This window comes from Pteropus medius, unplaced genomic scaffold, assembly GCF_902729225.1.
Source record: "Pteropus medius unplaced genomic scaffold, Ma_sr-lr_union100, whole genome shotgun sequence".
NCBI classification, from domain to species: domain Eukaryota; kingdom Metazoa; phylum Chordata; class Mammalia; order Chiroptera; family Pteropodidae; genus Pteropus; species Pteropus medius.
In genome coordinates, this window is record NW_024344378.1 from 32,951,891 (window position 1) to 32,971,959 (window position 20,069).

Consider the following 20,069-nt stretch of genomic DNA (forward strand, 5'->3'; position numbering starts at 1 on the left):
AGACTGGTATCCTTTGGAGAAACTTTGCCTGGGGTAACTTTTCAAAACCATATGTGAATGTTCTTGGGTCTTATCTTGTTTAGTCTGTGAGAGTCTGGTTCTGTATAAAATCTTCTGTAAAAAAGTTTCTATTCACCAACAATCTCAGATGATTGGGTCTGGGATTTGAAAAACAATCAAACATTAACTGGTGGGCCCTGAGAAACAATATGTAAAATCAAGACTTTCAAAGAACTGTTGCCAGATTCTCATGGCTCTATCTCACTTGGAATTTAAATTTTCGCCTTCTGTATTTAGACCTTTGCTTCTTGCATGTATTTGTATTATAAATCTAATGCATATGACGATGTTTCAAAAGTCATAATTTCACCAAGGACAATTTAAAATTACTCAGCAAACTTTTGATATGAACAATATTGTTAATTTGGAAGGTGTCTTAGAATGGAAAGGACCTAAAATTCTGATCACAACTTGAACTAGATTGCCTTTCCCCTACTCTTTTTCCTTCCTTACCCTTTGTCCTTCATCACCCTCTGCCTTTATCCCCTTTTCTGATTTGTTCCCCTTACTTTCTGGCCAGTCATAAATATCAATTGCCTCTTAAAGTTAAACCTCCTTCAGAAATGTGCAAGCTCTTGACAATTTATTTTCAGCCTCCTCTCAGCCTGAACTAAGAATCATTATGAAAGACTTTCCAAAGTCTAGACAAGAATCATAGAACTTTACAGAGGATTTTAGCATAGTTCTAACAACGTACAATCTAGGGCTCTCAAATCTATATAATTGCTTTATATGTTAGTAAGGAAATTAGATGTTAAAAATATCAAATGAAAAAATGTCATCAGGATAATCTGAAGGTGACTCAAACATCCTAAATTTTATAGAAAAACAGAAGCATATAGGAATTTTGTACATAGTGGATAAAATATTTTAGAGTCTACCCAAAAGTTTGTCCTACAAAAATAGATTGGACTTCCATCTAGTCCTAAAAAATGGGGGGTGGGGGTGGGGAGAGGAGAGACCATTGGAAATTTTAGAAATAGGCTCTTTAACAACTTCAGGAAAGAGAAGTAGATCTTAAAAGAGATGGGAGCTTAACTCTCGCTTCACTTGAGATCTAAACCCAAATTAGGGTATGTAATACAAAAGAAAAACAAACTGGAAATGGCCCCACTGACAGATAGAACTCTAGTTCCTCATTGAACTTTTTGAAAAAGACTTGGAACAAAAGAGGCATTTGACTCAGAGCAAATGACTAGCCTTACAGATAAAACTAGATATTTCCATTCAACTCACCAATCAGATCACCAGAGGTGGAAATCTCCTGAACAAGGACTTTTGCAGATACTGTAAGCAGAAACTTTATCAAAAAAACAATCATTCTGTACTATGAAAATAAAGGAAAAAAAAAAAAAAAAAGAATGCAATCAGGGAAGTTGATGCTGACCTGAGGAGTGATTAATTATGTGCTTGATTTCTCATTTTACCTTTAAAATCATAAGGACAAATTTCTCTATTAACAGACAGTTTTGAAGTTTTTGATTGATTCAGGCACAGTAATCTAATCCATAAACCCAGTTCCAGCCATACAATCTCTCCCTCAGAGTCAATGAAGTACTTAGGAGATAGGCATCTGCCAAAATTCTAAGGCACTCCCCCTGTGTCGGTCTCTACCTCTTACACTCAGATCTTTAACATCATTTCCTCCTTTATGATAGCATGCTTACTCATTTAATAGATTGGAATTTTCTATTAAATGAAATTACTGATTTAAATAATCTCCAGATGATCTTTCTCTTGAGATCCCTGAAGATCACCTATTCATAATCATATCATACAAAATTCAGACAATGGCTTACCAGTAGCCTTGTGTCTCAATAAAGCCCAAATTGAATTTCTCCAGGAGATTTCAACTATTTGTGGGGTGGAGGAAGGAGAATTGCTGATATTGGCAGTATAATTGAAGAAGAACCCATTATATTCTGATTAATCCATATAACTCTGTAGTTACATTTGTCCCCGCCGCCCCACAAAACTAAAAGCAAAAGGAGGACAGAGGACAAAAGCCAGCAGCTACAAGTCTAATAGAGAAATAATTAAATATACTTTTTTTTGTACCGGTCCTTGCAACAATCCTCTCCCAGGCAATAAATCAAGTGGACTGGGTTACACATTTGTATAGGGCCTTGGGGCCATTAATAAAATAGTCATTGCTATTTCTCTGCGGTCAACAAATCCCTATATTATTTTGATTTCCATCACCTGAATTAATATATTTTATCATTCTAAATCCACATTTTGTTTTACTTATTATCTCTCATAGATTAATATAATAATTACCTGTTAGTCCTCTCATGGAAAAATTTATATACCTGGAGAGGTTTTCCTTCCTATCTTTTACAAGGTCTCAACCAGAATCTGAAGGACCTTGAATCTCTCTGTAAATCTACCCTTCTCTAATATGCAGTCCGACTTTTGCTACATTCGAACAATGGCATAAACTTTGAGACTGACTCCAGCTACTACTTAATAATTGAGAAAGCATATAAAGTTTCCAAAGAAAAATTATAATTTTGTCCAAAAAACGTACTGTCTAGTTAATAATTTATCCCAGGGGAATAAATACATCAGTCTTAAGATATTTCAGGCTATTTAAAACTTTCCTAGGATTGTTAAGAAATGATTTTTTTTAAAGAGTTTTTGGATCTCATAGGTTATTACATGTAGTAGGTTCCTACAATTTCTGAAATTGCCATATCTATTAGATTTAACTTGTCTTCGGCCATGCCACACTGAACAAGCCCAATCCCGACTGATCTTGGAAGCTAAGCAGTGTCGGGCCCGGTTAATACTTGGATAGGAGATTACCTAGGAAGACCAGGTGCTGTAGGCATAAAAAAAATAAACAAATAAAATAAAGGACTGTAAACTGACAAGGTCCTTGCAATCTGTGAGGGCAACCAAGGGTTGCCTTGCCTAACAAAAAAATAAAAAAATAAAAAAATAAAAGACTTAACTTAGTTGTTAATAACCGAATCTCTTCTCTGGATTTCTAATGTAATGGGTGCATGTGTGCATGAGTGTGCGTGCACATGCATACGTGCACACATGTGACTTAAAATTTGCTCTTTGGCTGAATTATCTTGATTCTTTTTACCAATTTGTACATGAGTAATCTGGGAAAGCCATTGGTGTTTTGACTTAACTTTATGAGAATCTTTAAGGACTAATTATTTACTACAGCCTTTCCTCAGACTCAGTGGCAAAAGCCTACTCTCTTGTCGAAGGGCAATATCAGCAACCTTTCTAATAGAAACTCTTTCTACTGACTTGAGTCTTCTTGCTGTGCAATACTTTTTTTTTGTTCTAAAAATGTACATTTCCCAGCATGCAGGCTTACTTCCTATAAACTTTTATAAATGTTGCCCTTTTTAGCCACCACTGCAGTAATGAAAAATCCCACTACTCCATTCTCTATTAAGGAGGGAAATTCCATAAGTGTCTATGTCTGTCCAAAAATTGATTTGTCTTAAATATCTGATATTTAAGTCTGAGGAATAAGAGACCACCTATGTTAGCATAACTTGTTTGTTCTGTTTCAGGTGAAAGAACTTATCATACTAAGCTGAGCTTGTCAAGTAGCAAGTGTTAAGATAGTCTCTAGGTATACCTTGGGAATAGTCCACAATTTTGGAATGCTATGGGAACAACAGGGTTTCTAACCTTAGCAGAAACCTCAACTAAAAGTAATCAGCAGCTTAATGAAATTTTTAAAGAGGTGGAAATCTCATACAAAAGTTCATGTATAATTCTGAATAGTTTTCTTCTGTCTTTAAACCATGCTATGGTTCAGATATTGTCATGGGCACTGAGGCCATAGAATGCATCATCTGAGAATTTCATAATATCGGACAGGTGATGCTTCAAAACAGAGCAGTCTTGGAAATAATATCAGCCTCTCAGGATGGGACATTTTAGGGGAAGAATGTTTTATTCATACCCCTACAAATCTTTCTGACATCTTTTATGTTATTAAGATAAGGGAAATTAAAAAGTAAATAAATAAATAAAATGAGGCAATTTGGCTAATATCTCCATGTTTCTCGTTTTAATTTGAGGACACTTGGCTCCTGGCTTCGAAGTATAAAATACTCAGGTAATAATCTTTCTATTGGTATCTGTCTGTAATTCAACATTCACATGTGTGATCTCCATAGTCTTAAATGTTTCTGTGTATCCACTGTGCCTTAAATTATCCAACAAATAATTATCCAGCAAAAGAACAGAAAAACCTGATGTGTATATGATGGTTGAAATGTTCCCCATCAGAGACCTGGAAAGTCTGAGGAATAAGGGACCACCTACGTCAGCATAATTTGTTTGTTCTGTTTCAGAAAATCTTTTCCATGGAAAGATAAGGCCATAATCTAACAAATTACTATTTGCTTCAGGAAATTCCCATAGGTCATTTTTGGAGACAGCACTGTGTTCATCTGAATAAATCACTTAGTTATCAAACAACAGTTTATTTATCAAGGCCCTTACCTCACTGTGCCCACCAATCTTCAACTATTGTATCATAAACTTATTCTAGTCTATTAGCTCTCTGCCTCAACTGACCTACCTTAAATCCCTTTAGCCCGATCCTCAAAGCCTATAAGTATCTCACCTCTGATTTCCTCTTTCTGAGGCATTGCAAAACTTTTGTCAGAGTAGTGTTCACGTCTACTGTAGTAATTTCCAATAAACTCAGATTTTTTTAACACAGTATCTGTCTCAGAGTTAACACAAATAGTTGCTATTATTATTTCTGTTATTTTTATTACTAGCATTATGGTAGTTCTCCATTATTTATTATTGTGAAAAAATGTGAGAAAAAAATCTGTATATATTTCATTCACTAAAACTACAGTGTTTATCTTTTCTATGTATACTTCCAAAGACTTATCTCACACTTTTATTTTTTTAGATTAATTTTTATATGCCATTTTACATAAACTTTTCTGTTTTCATCTGTTTGTTTAGTCCATTCCTTTAAAAAAAATAATATCTACTAAATGGATTACATTTGAGAACTAGAATATATAAAAAGGATAAAGCTTAGCACAGGACCTGACACATCCTAAGTGCTCAATAATGGTCCTCATTACTTTGTAAGGCTCCTGCGAGGCCAAAGGATAATGGATTTGACACTCCGTGTAGGTACTCCCTTTGTAGTAGCTATTCATCTTGTTATTGATATTAATACATCAGGGAGCTCAGGTGGATCAACAACCTCTGTACAAATGAAAGCATCTGCAGAGGTCTGTTTTTCAAAATATTTCACAAAAATTCAATGATGCATCTTCAGCAAGAATAAGGCATAGCTCTTAAAATGCCAAGTGTAAGGCATTAAATATGTGTTTATATATGTAGTCTCATTATTATACTGAAGATAAATTACCAAGGCCCTGTTTTCTGAATCTCCTTTAGGAATGAAATATAAAATTGAATAATTTTCCACCTGAACTAAACAAATGTGTGTTTGGTTCAACAATAAATGTCCTCCAAGACCACCAATGAGAAATACCACTTTATATGTGCATATTTTAATGATGACCTCTTCTTCAAAACAAAACAAGCATGATTGTTTTTCAGACAAAATTAGTTTCTGAATTTAGAGATGATTGGCTTAATGATAATTATGTCCCTGCTGCAAAAAAATTTACTCAACTTCCTAATTGTCTAATAGTGAAAAATAGTTGTTTATTCTCATCCCACACTGTTTAGACAATTTACATTAATTCCATATGTAAAGTTTTGTCACTCTATATGATATTCATGAATGTCATTATTTATATCATCATGTCTATCAAAAGAAGAAATACACTTATGTGACCCAATTTATTGCCTTTGAAGGAGTACAGTACTATATCTTAGCTAGAAATTGATAACCTTGAGCTTTCAGAATTTGGCCTGACTCATCATTTAACCCTGTTGTAGAAGTGACTTTCTCTGAGCTTCTGTGCTAATTTCTCAGCAAATAGTCCTAATGCCTGCTCATAAAGTACTTTTTGTACCTTATATCTGAGGATTAATCTACATCACAAAACACTTAAAATATTATAATAATTTCCTCTCCAAATTCTTTTTTTTTCTCTCCAAATTCTTAAATATAAGTAATTTTTTTTTTATTTTTATTTTTTTTATTTCTTGGCTCAGACAGGTATTTCTACAAGTGAGTGTTCCAGGCAGTGTTTTGGATGATACTTTGAAAAGGACATGGGTATGAAGGTAATTCTTTAAAATAATTGCTAAGTATTTAAGTATCTTTCTATTGGTGGATATCTAGGTTGTTTCCAATTATTCACTAAAACAATGCTACAAGGATTATTTTTTAGGTACATTATTTTATGATCATATGCAAGCATTTCTATAATAAAGATCCTTAAAATTGGGCTCTTTGATATATATCTATATATCAAATAATATATAGGTATAAAATTTTGATGAAATCTTCCAAATTGCCCTCCCAAAGGGATGTACATATTTAATTTTTCATAAATCATATGTGAGGTATCACTTCTATTTTCATAACAGTTTAAATGAAAACAATCCTTTGCATTATAGCTTTGACTCTTTTATGCTATAAAGAAAACATTCTAATTTACTGCTAGACAGAATATGCCTTGTATACTTAATGTAAAGATTCACATGTTAGGATACTAATAAAAATCAACCCTCTCTCTTTTATCACCTAAATAAGCAAGGGATGATGTATTTTTAAAAACTGATGCTTCCATTAAAGACAATGAACGGCTTACCTATGTGTTCCTGCTGACTAGTAAATATATTGGAAAATGTCTAAATCCATTAACTTCTGTACAATGATTTTGATTACTGTTGAAATCATTTCTCCCTTATGGTTTAGAAACCCTGAAAATGTAAGCACAGTAAATGAACCTAAAGACATAGTCAAAAGCAAGAAAATAAAAATAAATAACCTATGAAAATGAACTGACAAGCCAAGTTTTATAAAAAGAAATTTAAAAGATGCTTAAAAATCTTAACTAAAATCCTAGCATGCTTGTTTTATCTGTTTACAATGTATCGATACAGAAACAATCCAGAGAATAATCAGTGAGGACACCTATAACATCAAGTCACCAGAAAGTTTATTTTCATAATATCTAATGCAGTTGTAATGGCATCACTTGGAAAGAGAAAGCTGTGATTTTCCAAGTGAGAGCTTGCAACTTGAAAATATTTATATATTATAAAATTGTAATTGAGGAAATACAAATAATAATAAGCCAGGGTCAAAAGCAAGCAAGGCCTGGTACAAGCAGGATATGTAATCTTTATCAACAGAACTAACACATCTGGGAGGATAGACTATTTTAGTTATAGGAGACCTTTAGCTTCTTTCAGCAACTGGTCAGATTGAATCAGATTCATGGAAATCTAACAGTCGTGTTTTGTTTGTTTGTTTGTTTGTTTTGTTTTTTATTCCCAGATATATGCATCAACAAGCAGTGATTACGGTGATGATTTTGGAAAAAGGATAGGGTGGAAGAACCTTTTTAAAGCTGATATTATTTCATTTACTAGAGTCCGTTGTCTCTCTAAAACACTCTTAAATTGAAAAAGTCAATATTCATTTTATGCAGTAAGATTAAATACGTAAGTAAAGTACTTAGTATCTGTTATCAAGTATCTGGCAATGTTTGGTCAGTGATCTCTTTTACCAATAAACAATACTAACTCACCGATTTTTTTAAAAAATCTATCTAATGGTAATTTCTTATTGCATCATGTAAGGATTGTATCATCTCATTGAATCTTGTAAGGATTCAATGAGGTTCATTAGAATGGAATCCGGGAAAGGAAAAATGCAACAATGATTTATTTTACAAAATGTCTCTCACATGTTCAAGGTTATGTGATACACAGCAGCCTGTCTCTTATATACCAAATATCTAGGAAAGTTTATCTAAAAACAATCAACATGAATATATATGTATATATACACACACGTACACATACACATAACACATAGTTACATATAAATATGGATAACTCTCTCTAAATATATTTAAAATATACATTATTTAGCTTCTACATACGTGTGTGTATGTGTGTGTGTGTGTGTGTGTTTATGAGAGAAGGAGAGAGGGAGTCAGAGGGAGGGAGGAGGAGAGAGAGAGAAAGAGAAACTAAATGATTAATTCCAAGTCCAAAAAAATCTGAAGCTTTTTTCGATTTAGATAGTCACTGGTCTATATTAATTTATCTATATAAACTTGTCTATATGAATTGCGAAATAGTGACATCTGGAACCCTGAAGTTTGTTGGATTCAGACTTGTAAGAAACAATGCAGAAAACTGTTAATGTATTCACTTCTGTATCAGAGAGAAAAGATAAATGAATTAGGTTTTAGTGGGCTAAGAAACTCACTTTTGAGCTTGAAGGTGTTTATAAAAATTGAAAAATGATACAAAAAAACAAAAAAGTGTTATCAAGATGGAATTTAAAACATATTACACTTTGGTTACCATTCTGATCCTTGTTTTATCATTGGTACATTTCTTTTAAAAAGTATTGTTGAAGTAAGCCCAGTTACTGTTAATGTCACCAGCTTAAGGCTGAGTCTGCTGTGAACATAAAGCTGCAGATCCGTAGTATGGCCAGGGCTACTTCTGCTTTTGCAGCACTTTTATTCTGGTGGATTTGTATTTTTAATTGAACAAAACTATGGATTTATTTGGGTAATCTCATTACATCTGGATTTGCCAGGTATCACTGTCTATAGCTCCAAACGCAAATCCACTCAAATAACAGTGTTACTTTTTCAGCCAAATAAAATATTTAGGCCAATATAATATCAGAATACTTGCTATAGAGTCCAAGTGATTTACTCAGTTGGCAAAAGAGTAACAGATTAATTGAACAATGCAGACAGTCTTAGACAAAAATTCTCCAGAAATAATGGTAGGATGATCTCATTATATCAGTGGAATGAAGCTTAGTTAGCAATATCTTTGAAAAGACAGATCATGAGCTAGTTTCAGCAGGAAGAGTATCACTCAGACTGGGGTTACAGAATGAGATTTGATAATGGGGCAGCTACAGGACCCACTTCCTGTTCTCCTGTGTTGCAGCAATAAAAGCAGCACAGTCTTACCAAAGCAAAATACTGTAAAAAAATTCAACCATCATCTTGAGAAAATGTGTAATAGATATTGTTTCTATGTTCAATGTTGAGGGAAAACAAATATTCAGCTGCTTATTTTACAGGAAAAAAAATAATAAAAGCAAAGCAAAACAAAGGGAAATTCCCGAGAGGCTAATTAGCTTGTTCTCAAGAATACAGAGAGTAAATGGTAGAGAGGACAACAGTGCTGTTGCCTAATTCTAAATTAATTAATTAATACTGAGTCACCCACAAGAAAACACTATCTCACAGTACATTTTATAGATTTATTATTTTTTCATTACTACTGATTTCATCAAAAGTATTGGCAACATCTTAGAGCTTGTGAATTGTTTAATCTACTCATCCCAAATGATTATATATCAGAAAAGATTTCTAACATATTAAATTTACTTATCGATTTATATCTGAAAGAGCCAAAATATCCAATTTAAGGCAAAAGTGGAGCGTAGCATCACTTTTAAAGGATTCGGATGTATGGCTAAATAGGAATTAGTGTAAAGTTGGCATGGTCTTTGTATTAACAGAACTGTAATAATATTGTGCCATGTTAAAAATAGCAGAAAACAGCTTTCAGAAAGCTATTTTAATATTCCGACTAAAATGACATCAAACTTTAGCTTGTAATATTTTTCTAAAACTCATATAATCCAATTTACCTCTGGTATTTACCATTTCCATTTGTATATCGAGGTTGTGACTCCCAACGTGAACATAGATGGCTTGTCTTTTATTGATTGATTGATTGATTGATTGATTGAATTATAGCAAGAAATCTAGATGTCAATATAACCTAGTAAAATGAATAGTCAGCACATCTTAGGGCAAGATGGGCAAATATTGCATTAGTTATCTCATCAATAAAATGGGAATATATTTTATCTCTTTAGCTTGTCATGAAAGTTAAGTTGAAAGTCCTTAGCATAGAATGAAATACAAGGAATCACTCTACAATGAGAAATTATTATTTATAGTATTATAAATGTCACTTAATAATATATATATATTTAAATGTGGATATTTTGTATTAACAGATATTCCATATACTTTTAAAAATCTACAGAAAATAAATAGAAAAGAATGTGTCACTCTCCTTTCAGCACTGTCAAGAGAAAGGATTCTTTCAACAATACGAAAAACTTGAGGTATCTATTCCTGCAACACAAGCGGATGCTTTGGGCTACCAAAATTTGATGAATCCAAATCATTATCAGCATTAAATTCATTGCACTTAATCTTATTCCAATGCAGTTTTTGAGTTGAAATTTGGCTTCTCATTTCTATATTTCTACAGCAAGAAAATGTATTACCTAATAGGTTCAAACATTCTAGCCCCATATCAGTTATATTTCTTACTATAATCAACAAATTGGCTTTTTATCACATGGATCAGCCTAGAATGGGTTTGGCTAGTGTGATCTCTTCCCCTGAGTCCATTCATGTCTAGGTATACAGACAAAAATTGCATTTCTAGATCTGTGGATCAGCCTCTGGTTCTTGATTTCTCCACTTGGATACTTTCATTCATTGAGACCTGGACTGAACTGTCAGCCAGTTTCTCTAGAGAATGGCTACAGGCAGTCTTTCTTTAATTGCAGAATTATGTCTTCAGGTTGAAAAAGTGTTGAAACAGAAATTGAGTATCAACATGGCTGTATTGGAGATTTCTGAGCCGTTAGAGCGATGATGGTGATGATGATGAAGATACAGTGAAAGACAAAATCGGCTGGAAAGAGGCATGATATTACTTTCTGGAATAACAAAAATGTCTTATTCTTTGGGGTAGTATTTACACAGGTGTATGCAACTGTCAAAATTCATAAAATTGAAAACAATTTCTTGTATGTTATTTTATGTAAATTATATCTGAATAGGTTGATTCAGTAGAAATATTTACAATATACTTGTGCATAAATAAAATGGTTTGTAGAGATTTGGATAAGGATTATGTAATTTATGGCATAATTATTTTCAATACAAATAATACTTTTAAAAAGAAATGTAATTAATTATATTGTGTAATTTCCCATTTCACATTTTTTATCAATGTTTTTAATTCTTACAAACCATTGGCAAGTATTCATGTTTTTATTGTGTTATAAAATCAAATGATGATTTATCTTTTCAAATGGCAAAGCTAAAAAATCCTACAAAGAAGTTGCATAACATTTTGTATCTATTTTAATGGTTCAAGGACTCTAAGCCCTATAATAAAATATTATAATGTCAAAACTGTTATTTTACTGTCTGTAAAATTTTCTAATAATTCCAAAAATATTTTTATACTTTACCTATACATATATTTATAAAGACAGTGATAAAAAAAGCCAAAACAGGTCAAGACATATAAGCAATATTATTAAGATGTCAAGAGACAATCAGTAGAAGGTGAATAAGTTGTAGAGCTACATCATGGAAGGCATTCCTGCTGCGCTTTATTCCTTCAACCAAACGATAAACTTCCATCCTTCATGGTTTACAGAATCTGCTAAAACTTCTTTGATTGATTTTATATTATTAAAATTATTTCTGTTACATACACTTATCTGAACACATAAGCACGCTTATAAGACATAGAGCCTTATAATCACTTAGAAAACTAAATTATATCTAAAAGAAAGAAAACTAATTTGTACACCTTGGTTCATAAGATATTGTGTTATATTTAAAAACACATTTTCATTTGGTATTTGTCTGTCTTTGCCTGAATTACTTCACTTAGCGTAATACCCTTTAGATTCATCAGTGTTGTCATAAATGGCAAAATTTCATCATTTTTTATTGCGGCACTACACACATACACACACACACACACACCACATCTTCTTTTTTATTGCTGCACTATATATATATATATATATATGTATATATATATACACACCACATCTTCTTTATCCAATCATTGATGGGCACTTATGATATGTCTATATCTTGGCTATTATAAATAATGCTGCAGTGCAAATAAGGGTGCCTATATCTTTTTGAATTAGTGTTTTCATTTTCTTTGAATAAAAGAAATTTCACCCAGAAGTGAAATTGCTGGGTCAAATGGTATATCCATTTTCATTTTTTTAAGGAATCGCCATACTGTTTTGTATAGGGGTTGCACCAGTTTGCAGTTCCACCAACAGTGCACAAAGGTTCCCTTTTCTTATGGTTTCACTTATATGTGGAATCTAAAAACAAAACAAAATAAAACAAAACAAAACAAAACCAGACTCATAAAAACAGAGCCCAACGGAATGGTTACGAGAAAGGAGAGAGTAGGGAGATGAGTGAAAAGGAAATGGGAATATAATCAATAATATTGTGATAAGTTTGCAGTGACAGATGATTACTAGAATTTGGGCGTGATCACACTGTAAGGTACAAAAATGTTGAATCATTATATTATACACCAGAAACTAATATTACCAATATAAGATTATATGCCAACTATACATAAACAGAAAAAAATAAAAATATATTTTCAAATCTTAGCTCTTTTTTTTTTTTTTGTCTATCTCCCTTGGCTTCAGCCATTTTGCTTGTAATTTAAATGTGATAAACATTTTCCTATCTTAGTCTGGTCTTTGCATTTCCCTTTTCCTGAAATGCTTTTCTTCCAGATGCCTGTATGCCTCAGAGTCTCATTTACTTCCTGTCTCTACTCAAATGCCACTTTCTCAGGAAGCCTATTTTGCCATTCTGTCTAAAATATAGCCCATCATCCATTCTCTCAGGTCTTAACATTCTTCCTTTTTTTTAATTTCATAATACATATCACTATCTGACATATTGTGTATTTGTTTATTCAAAAGTGGACTTCGTAGATCTAAAAAATATCAGTACAACATCCTCTTTAACTAAGAGTATGTCTCATTTACTTATTTTTTATTGTACACCTGTGGAACTGAACTCGCTGTACAAGGAAGATACAGAACACATCTATCATCTCAGAAGATTCACTTTTATTCCTCCCCAGGCAATATCCCTCTCTACTCACAAGACATACCACTAATCTCATTTATTTCACTATAGAATCTTTTGCCTGTTGTAGAACTTGATATAAATGGGACTTTAAAGTTTACTTAGTGTGTTAAGGTTATGCTAAATAGGTATTCTCTATTAGTACTATTTTTTATTCTAATTAAAGAAATCTGAAAAAACATATATGAGAATATTTTTTAAATTATTATACTAAACTATAAACTATACAACTCAACCATCAGTGAAAGTTAAGATCTTAGTAAAGTTTATGAACTACTTTTTTTTTAATTTGCCTATTATAATTTTATATTTTGTAATACATAATTTATTTTTTTCTTCATTTGGAACTCAGATTTGAAATCTGGGTTTTAAAGAAAAATCTTTAAAAAAAAGTCTGTTCTAATGCAATTTTAAATTGTGTTTTAGATTGGAACAATTATGATGATTGCAGAAAACATAGATTTTAGCATGTGACACAATACTACCTAAAATTAACATTTCTTACAGAGTTTTTTTTTTTTTTTTAGGATAGTTATTTTCTCAAGACATTAATATCAATAGCACACACAGATGATTTTTATTTAAGTTAATTTATTTTAAAGTGTTCAATTCCATTAAACAAATGTTGGGGAAGTTGGAATTGGTGCAGATAATTGTGCCAAAATCAGTTTTTAATGGCATTTTTACAAAAAGAAATATAGCAACTGTTCTGGCCAAAAGTTAGTTTTGAGGGGATTTCCAGAAAGCGTTAGAAGCCAAAGACTTGGGCAATAGGTCTGATTGGAATAATTTATACTCTCTGGGAACCAGAGATACTCTGCTGGCAACACTGAAATAAGAAATCTTAAAAAGGAAAATGAGAGAGTTGTGCCATAAAATAATTTGTCACACATAACAAGATTCCTTCAGAGTTTCTTGAACAAGACATTAAGATACACAAAAATCTTGTTATAAGATTGCTGTTGGTAACTTCAGTACACACCTGGAGTCAGAGATTAGGCTGGTTTAAACACTCAGGGTAAGATCTAGAGTTTGAGTAGTAACTCAGACTACTAAATGGAGATGAGGACATTGGCTAATCTTTCATAAACGTAGAATTTCTTTGCCAATCCAACAAGAGTTCTAAGGTTTCGCTTTGGATTGTGAGTGCTCAGGATGGAGTAAAGGCCATCGAAATAAGACCAATGAACGGAGAGCCCAAGGCCTCAGATAATTCATGTAGATAGCACATGCACTAAGGTCATGTGAGAATTTGAAGTAGAGAAAACAACCTTTGAGCTAGAACTCTGAATGAAGAGGGACTACTGAGATAGATAGATAGATAGATAGATAGATAGATAGATAGATAGATAGATAGATAGATTGGTAGATACTGGCAACAAGGGATCGGGGAATATGGCTTTAAAAAAGTGAGGATTTTAGAAAGTGAGTAGAGGAGAAGAATACCAGTTCTACCTCCTGGTTCTGTGATGCAGGGGGTAGAAAAGAATAACCAAAATTTAAAAGAGCTCTGAGAAATGATTTCCTGGGGAAAGTATGATTATAGTAAACACAATAGGTTTTCTGTTAAATATTTCAGTGTCTTATAAATCTCATCATTAAGAGCAATGCAAAAAATTAACATATTATCTTCACAATACTCTCATTAAAACACAATTATAACACCTGGAAAGGCAACACGCTAACCCATTAGAAGTCATTTAACTTGTCAGTAAGGTTTAGTGAGCTCGATTGAGCTAAAAAAATGCTGAAATGGGAAATAGTGGAAGTTCTACAAAGTATGTTTTCAGAGGTTGAGAAATAAAGGGGGATTCGTGAACAGCCAGGTGCAAGGAGATGGAGTTAAGTTTGGTACCAAACAAGAAGGTACAGTTTTACTGAATACATGTTTCACTGTTTTCACATTTTACTAGGTCTGGCCCCAAAAGTTGCTATTGTATTACTTCAGACAGAAATTCTTAGGCTCTGGACCCATATCCCATTTTTAAGTATCAAAGGCCTGAAAACGTCCACAGTAAATGAATGTGAGTTCTATTAAATAAATGAACTTGAGTTCTCAGCATATAGGGAAACAGTGGGTATGAGCTGAAGAACAATGGTTAAGGAATTAAGAAATAATACACAGCTGGTCTCAAATAGTTTCTGAAACTTATTATTTAGGGAATTTGGAGAAGTTACTTCCACTCCTGAAACGTCTGTTTGTTTATAATAATAATGAACACAATAATGTGGCATAATGATGCTACTCAGGCTTTTTATAAGAATTAAATGACAAAACATCATGTCTATCATATAGAAAAGAATAATACATTTATTTATTGGTAATTATTTATTGAATATTGTTATATGTCAGGATACAGCAGTTAAAAAGCCAGGCCAAAACTTGTGTTTTTTTGGCATTTACATACTAGCAGGCATTAGTTATAATTAGTAAAACTATTAACAACATCAAAGACTAGGAGAATCACAAAGAGCTGATTCTATCTCATAGTTCACCTTCTGGAAACAGAAAAGCAGCATTAATCCTAATTTCTAAAGAGTAGTTGAAAGGATTCAATTTGCCACTTTTAGAAATTTCCAAATGAAAAAACAATTTGAAAAGGAAGCAAAAAGAGGGGAATTTAAAATGGAAGTCATTCTCTGTACAAATACTTTATAATTTTGTCAAGTTTTCTTTAAATATGAGTAGAGGTAGACTCGTGGATGTCAAGCACTCTGCCTACAGAAACATATTAAATGTGCTTTGATGATAATTATATTGACCATAGTGGCCACTTGCAAACAGAATCCATATACTGCTGATTCAAGTATTATTATAATGAGTTCTAGTTCCTTTATTAAATAATAAATTAATGAGTTTTACTCGCAAGCCTGTGGGAAACATCAAAAAAAAAAAATCATAGTAAAGAAAAGATGAGTTCAAGCAGATAACCAGACAAATAAAAGAGAGAAAGAAGTATTCACTTCTCTATTGTAATTCCTGTGTTTCTTATATATGAAATTAGACTCAGCAAAACTAGAAGTAAGTAAAAGTTCAACCCCGAAACTAATTTTGTATCCTTGAGGAAATCACACACTTTTTCAAGTTTAATTCTTCATTTAATTCTCTATCTGCAAATCAATGATTATAATTACGACCTCGTGTGCTATTTGACTATATATATAGAGAGAGAGACTATATATATAAATAAATGTTTTATTTTGTCACATTTTCTTCAAATTTTACCATGCCTTGCATCTGCTGGAATTATATACATATATGTATATGTAATTGTATATGTATACATATTACATATACATATTTAATATTATATATATACATATTTATGTGTATGTGTATAATTTTATATATATATATATAAAATTTTCCCCCAATTTTAGAGTGAATAAATGAGGACCCTGACCCATAATCTACTCCTCCAAAAAGAAGTACTGCCCCCCACACCCCAAATTTAAGAAAATGTAACATAGTTTAATAAAAAGATTATGCCCTGCCTCTACTTATTTTTTAAATTTTTTTCATAATTTTTAATAAAAAAACATTTAACATGAGTGCTAAGCCTGGGATTATAATACGTTTTTTTTTAGCTTTTCTCTAACATCAAATACTCACACACATACACATATGCATTTAGAAAATAAGATTAAGTAACACAGTCGGGTGCTTGTAAAGATGTGTCAGTATTAATGTTTTCTATATCTAACAAAGCACATAATTTGGATAATTTCCACTGATTCTTTTTCCCTGAAGGTGAATTTTGATTTTTTTTGAGTCATTTGCTGAAAAATAGTTTCTAACTCTCTGCCTTAGAGTAAATTTCTCTAAATTAAAAAGGCATGTAAAAACACTGTAAAAATCACACAGATTTCATTAATGTATAGGTTAGTATCTGGGTCATAGCATCTATGAGGTGCCTTATCTTTATAGGTTTTTCTGACTCCAGATTTTGGTCCCATCTCTGCATTACAGTCTTGGATTACAAAATGAAAACAGTGCCTTGCTAACAATAGCCTCAGATACTGATGACATCATCTTTTGTAGTAGTCCCTAAACTCTATCTTTATCTATAAATAAATCCTTTCCTATAAAAATAAGTTTAAAAAATCCCTTTATTAAGATATCCTAATTACCCTGTTTTATTATTTTGTCTCTTTCTTGTCAAATCATTGTCTGATATGATTCCCTAGTTCAAATCTCATTATAACTAATTCCTAAATATTAACCAAGTTATTTCTTGAGAAAAAATGTTATAGCCAAAAATATGTGGCCACAATATTTGGCCATAATTTTAAAATACAAGATATGAAAAATTATATGGTACATGATGATGGAATTTAACAATATATCTTGGAAAGTAAAACCTTTTCCATCTATATCAGAACACTATCTCGATGCTTCTATTTCCCTTAATCTTTTAAAGGTTTACATTAAATGCCTTGCTGTACTGAGCTTACCCTCAAGTCTTTAGGTCTATTGATAATTCCAGAGTAGGAAAAAAAAAAAAAAAGATAAAGAAATGAAAAACTGAACAGAAGACCATATATACATCGTAGTAAAAAACAAGTCAGCTCCCTGCTTACAAGTGTTCTAAAGTAGATCTCAGACTCTTTCACATGATACTAATTTTAACAGAAGGCTGTCCCTGAAGCAATGATACACATTTTTGTGCCACCTTTAATTCTATATAATATTTGATGTTAATGAGACTTGCTAGTGGGTACCTACACAGTTTTGCTCATAGTCATTAAAGTCACAAAATTTTCTGCAGGAGCAAGAGAGGTAGTTGTCCTGGCCAAAGGTCAATTTCCAGTTACATAAATGTCTTTTATCTATTTTCTTCTATTTTTCAACTTTTTGGGGGTATAATTGACTAATAAAATTATTCTGTTTAAAGTATTCAAGGTGATAATTCTATATATGTATTTATTATAAAAAAATTCCCATCATCAAGTTACTTATTACCTCATATATGTATCTTTTAAAATTGTTTTGGTGAGAACACTTAAGTTCTATTCTTTTAGCAAATTTCAAGTAGATAATTATCTACTACAGTCACTATGTGTTTACATTAGATCCTTGGACCTTATTTATGTATGAGCTTGTATGCTTTTATTAACCTTTCCTCATTCCCTCTACCCACCAGGCCCTGGCAACCAGCATTCTACTCTTTGTCTTTATTTTCATGAGTTTTTTGTTTGATTGTTTGTTTGTTTTTTTCTCCCAAAGGTAAGTGATACCGTGGAGTATTTACCTTCCTCTGTCTGGTTTATTTCAGTTAACATAATGCCGTCTAGTTTCATAAATGCTGTTGTAAATGACAGGACTCCCTTACTCTTAAGGATAATAGTACTAAATGCAATTAATTAATTAATTAATCATTAAATAGAAAAGCAATGCATGGGTTTATTTCTGTGCTCTCTATTCTGTTTCATTGATTATTATTCCTGTTTTTTTTTTTATGCCAATACTATAGCATTTTGATTACTAAAGCTTTCTAATATAGTTTGAAATTAGCAGTGTGATTCCTCCAGGTTTGGTCTTTGTTAAAATTGCTTCGACTATTTGAGTTCTTTTGTGTTCAATACAAATATTAGAATTGTTTTTCTATGTCTATAAAAAATGCCATTGGAATTTTATATGAATCACATTAAATTTGTATATTGCTTTGGGTAGTATGGATATTTTAAAAAAAATAATTCTTTCAATCCATATACATGGAATATCTTTCCATTTATTTGTGTCTTCTTTAATTTTTCATCCTTTTTTTTGTAGTTTTCACTGTACAAGTATTTTGCCTCCATACTTAATTTCTAAGCATTTTAACCTTTTTGATGCTATTGTAAATGGGATTACTTTCTTAATTTCTCTTTCTGATAGTTCATTATCTGATAACTACATTTCTGATAATGTATAGAAATGCAACAGATTTTTGTATACTAATTTGTATCCAGAAACTTCACTGAATATTTTGTCCTTTTTTATTTTTTTCTGGCATCTTTAGGATTTTCTATATATAATATGTCATTTATAAATAGCAACAATCTTACTTCTTCCTTTCTCATTTGAATGCCTTTCATTTCTTTTTCTTGTCTAATTGTTCTTTCTAGAACTTCCAGTACTGTATTAAATAAAAGTAGTGAGAGTTGATATCCTTGATTGTTCCTAATTTTAGAAGAAAAACTTTCAGCTTTTTATCATTGAGTAAGATGTTAGCTGTGGGTTGTCCTATATGGCCTTTATTATTTTGAAGTACATTCCATCTATACCTAATTGGTTGAGAATTTTGATCATAAAAGGATGTTAAATTTTGTCAAATGCTTTTTCTGAATCTATTGATATAATCATATGATTTTTATCCTTCATTTTGTGAATGTGTGTATCAAATTCCAATTGATCATGGCCTACGATCTTTTTAATGTACTATTGAACTCAGTTTGCTAATATTTTGTTGAGAATTTTTGCATCTATGTTCATCAGAAATATTGGCCCCCAATTTTGTTGTTGTTGTTATTAATAGTGCCTTTGTCTGGCTTTGAAAACAGGGTGTTGTTGGCTTTCTAAAATGAGTTTGGAAGTGTTCCCTTCTCTTCTATTTCTTGGAAGAGTTTTTGAGAAGAACCATTATTAATTCATCTTTATATGCTTGGTAGACATTTCTAGTGAAACCATCTGGTTCCTGGACTTTTCCTTGTTCGAAGCTTTTTGATTACTGATTCATACTCCTTACTTGTTATTTGTTCAGATTTTCTATTTTTTAACGATTCAATTTTGTAATATTGTATGTTTCTAGGAATTTATCCATTTATTCTAGGTCATCAAATTTGTTAGAATATAATTGTTGGTAGCATTTTCCTATGATTATTAGTATTTCTGTGTCATCCAGTTGTAATGTCTCTTCTTTCATT

The 20,069-nt window shown here is 31.8% G+C and overlaps 1 protein-coding gene and 1 pseudogene across 2 annotated transcripts in view; one reads left to right on the plus strand and one right to left on the minus strand.

The window, feature by feature from the left end:
* Positions 1 to 20,069, minus strand: part of PCDH15 (protocadherin related 15) — a 730,119-nt gene that overhangs the window by 546,676 nt on the left and 163,374 nt on the right. The gene's annotated exons all lie outside the window — the stretch shown is intronic.
* Positions 2,775 to 2,893, plus strand: LOC120609927 (uncharacterized; annotated as a pseudogene).